This window comes from Amia ocellicauda, chromosome 4 (assembly GCF_036373705.1).
Source record: "Amia ocellicauda isolate fAmiCal2 chromosome 4, fAmiCal2.hap1, whole genome shotgun sequence".
NCBI classification, from domain to species: domain Eukaryota; kingdom Metazoa; phylum Chordata; class Actinopteri; order Amiiformes; family Amiidae; genus Amia; species Amia ocellicauda.
The window spans coordinates 19,536,182-19,539,985 of record NC_089853.1 but is presented as its reverse complement, the minus strand read 5'-3'; positions in this window follow the sequence as shown (position 1 = coordinate 19,539,985).

The following is a 3,804-nucleotide window of genomic DNA, read 5'->3' as shown; positions in this document are numbered from 1 at the left end:
CGAGTGGGTTTGCTTCTAGGTTTTTGTTGCTGCATGGGGCTGGGACCTCTCATGCTCGCAGTGAGGGCAGCAACTGTGCAGTGCTGCGTAGTCTTACTCAAGTGCCACTTCACCCGCGTGTTTGTCGGTGGCAGAAAGCTGGGCACAGACGAGCGTTTCCTGTCTAGTTTCCTGTTGACACAAAGGACCGGCGGAACGCCTGGCTGTGATGAGGGCTTGGGAATCCCGAGAGTAGGGCCTCTGAATGCAGTGATGTAGTCATTTATTAAAGCAAGGACATGCAGGTGTTGAGTCTAGTGGCTTGTGCAGCGATGTGGGCTCATGAGGTGGATGCTGGTGTTGAGCAGTCGCTGGTGTTGAGCAGTCCCTGCTGTCAGGTGTCTCCTGGGCTGAAGGACTTGTGTCCCTTTTATTGCGTCGCCTGTGTAATTGTGTGGCTGGATTAAAGCAGACCGGCTGGGATTACCTTGTGTTCACGTGTTCTCTGTGCTCTTAGTGACTTAATCTACAGTTACACTCTGGGTGCAGTGGGCTAGAGCACCACACACTCAAAACAGCCATGTGCTGTCTTGGTGGTGGTGGGCAAGTGGGGTTCAGACAAAAGGCGGTTTAAAAAATTGCTCTACATTGTTGCATGATACTTGCAAATGAGGATGACGTTCTATAAATCAATGGTGGGAAGAAGAAGAAAAAAGGGTTAATCTTTTCTAAGAATATTTCCCTGAACTGCTTCCATTGTTTGTCCTTATTTTTGACTTCTCATTTTTTGTGCATGAAAGGCTTGAGGTCCTTTAGTGAACGTTATTGCCACCTGTAGGAGAAGCGTGGAGGAAAGGACAATTATGAAACCTCTTAATTGGGGGGGAGCGGACTGCTTTAATTGCATTTACCAACTGTGACTCGGTGAAGGCCGTGCTGGATCTTTGCCCCACGAGATGCAAGATGTCCACCCCCAACCTACTCCCCTCTCTGCATTGTGGTCTGTGTTTTTTCCAGTTTCCAAAAGGCTGCAGTTGGTGACCTATCTGTTGAGGTTTACATCTGCGCCAGCACAGCTGACTCGAGATCATGAAATCGACCTTTATTTTTCCAGGACTTTTAGGAGTAAATAACCTTCCTGCACTGAAGTAATTTCAACATTAATAGTGCTTTAAGGATACTGCATGACTGCTGGATGTTCCTGATGTGTTAACATTTTTCAATAAATACTTTTTTTTCCTAAAAGAATGTTATGTTTGTTTTTTGTATGTATATTGTAGTAATATTTTAAGCGTTACAATTACATTACATTACAAGTCTAATAAATAAGATTGTGTGTGTGTGTGTGTATATATATATATATATATATACACACACACACACACAATCTCCACTGACAATTATATAAAATTGTCAGTGGAGATTGGTTTCTAAAACCCACACATGGTCCTCCGCCTGCAGAATTAATGATTTCCTGAGTTTGCCTCTTTTACAAATGAAGCGCTGGTTTGATTACCTTTCGGACCTAATCTGTCAAAGGCTTAAGGAGATTTATCAATCTCGATTTAATGTTAATGTGTTTTATTGTGGCTGCTCAGGGTCGAATGGTTTAATAGTGATTAAAAACCGATAAAAGTTGGCTTGTAGGTCTCTGTAGTTTTGGCTATTTTGGATTTGTAACCACAAAAAATAAAAGGTACATTTAAATGTATTCCAAAAACCTTTGTTGTGAACCAGAAGTAGGGGACTTTAGGAGACGTTAAAATAATGCAATTATTTTAACCTAATTATTTTGTTTAAGTTCTGATATGCATTTTATTTTTCTTAAAATAACAATTGCTCACAGCTTGGATTCTAACAGTTAGAGGCTTGGGGCACTTATTCAAAGTATTTTGTTCTTAATTGGCCTTGGAAGGTATCAATATTACAGCTCTAGAAATCCAAGTCCTTTTTTCCATTCTCTGCTATTTTGAAATCCGGCTACTTTTGTGATTGGGCTTGTTGAGATTGCAGGCATTTTTATGCATGTTTTGTTAGCTTGCAACAGAGAGATCTGAGCGACAACACTGAACAAAATAGCGTTATATAAGAACAGATTTGTTTGTTCTTTTTTATCTTTATTTTGTTACAAAGTGCGCACACACAAATATGGAGAAATTCAACCAAAAATCTTTAAGCTCTTTATTACATGGTTTGGGTTCTGAAGCACTCATCCCTGATACCACCAGCTGTATCTTTCATAATGCATTGCCATGACAACCGCTGCCTGTTTTCAGAATCCCGGCGCATTTCCACCCCAGTGCCTGTTCGTGTCATTGTGATCGCACACCGAGCGGCGCGGCTCGCAGCTCACCCTGAAACAGCGCGCAGCTCTGCCTGACTCCCAGGTGGAAACCCCTCATCCACTTTGTCTTTCTCTCAAGGCACGGACGTGTCTAGTTTTCCCTCTTTATTCTCTCTCTCGTCCGCTCCTGTTGCGAGCATGTCTGTTCTTTTTCTTTCTTCCATTGCAAGTCCACCATTTCCCAAACAGACATATGCCAACTGTGAATTTTAACAAATAACATACGGATGCAGAAGATTGCCTTGAACTACTCCCGTTGTGATTTATAACGCCGGACAGTCGTATCAGCCGGGTGAATTAGCAGTTGTTCAGCCTGGCATTCTCGCTTTCCTTTCAACTCTTACCCACTCTGACGCATTTCTCCAGAGCAGTGGTTTTCAAACCGATCCTGGAGTACCCCCTGCCCTGCTGGTTTTTGTTCCAACCGACGTTGCTTAATTGCTTAATTGAATACTTAATTGACATAAAGCACTATACCATTCAATTAAGTAATTAAGACCTAGGTTGGAACAAAAAATAGTAGGGCAGGGGGTACTCCAGGACCGGTTTGAAAACCACTGATTCAGGAAGAAGATTTCTGGAGAAAAGAGGGTTAAGGGAATAAAAGGCGATGTATCTGATCTTCTATGGCAGGGGTTTCTGAACCGGTCCAGGAGTACCCCCTGCCCTGCTGGTTTTTGTTCCAACCAAGGTCTTAATTACTTAATTGAATCCTTAATTGACCTAACAAAGCAATATACCATTCAATTAAGTAATTAAGACCTAGGTTGGAACAAAAAACAGCAGGGCAAGGGGTCCTTCAGGACCGGTTTGAAACCCCCTGTTCTAAGGTAACTAAATATCATCCAAATGAGAAACGGTGTGAGGTTGGCTAAACTGGTGAGGAATAATTGTCTGCTCATCAGGTCAGTGCCAGCCCACTATCTAGAACAGGAATGGCTAACCCTGGTCCTGGAGAGCCGCAATCCTGCAGGATTTCCAGGTCTCTCTTAATTACCAATGAATGGATACCCTGAACACAGGGACATTTTGCCTAATTAAGACCAACAATTGCTTAAATTAAGCAGTTAACGATCTGGATAGAACAAAAGCCTGTAGACCCTGCGGCTCTCCAGGACCAGGGTTAGCCACCCCTGACCTAGAAGGACTGACTTTGTGCTTTAGGTGGCAGGTCTTCCCCATACTGAGTCCCTGGTTTAATGCGTCTAATACAGGGGTTTTCAAACCGGTCCTGGAGTACCCCCTGCCCTACTGGTTTTTGTTCCAAACTAGGTCTTAATTACTTAATTGAATGGTATAGTGCTTTGTTAGGTCAATTAAGGATTCAATTAAGCAATTAAAACGTCGGTTGGAACAAAAAACAGCAGGGCAGGGGGTACTCCAGGACCGGTTTGAAAACCACTGGTCTAATAAATAGGAATCCAGACTCAAGTCAGAGAGTCTAGGGTACGTGGAGGTACCTGCTGTTCCAACACACACAC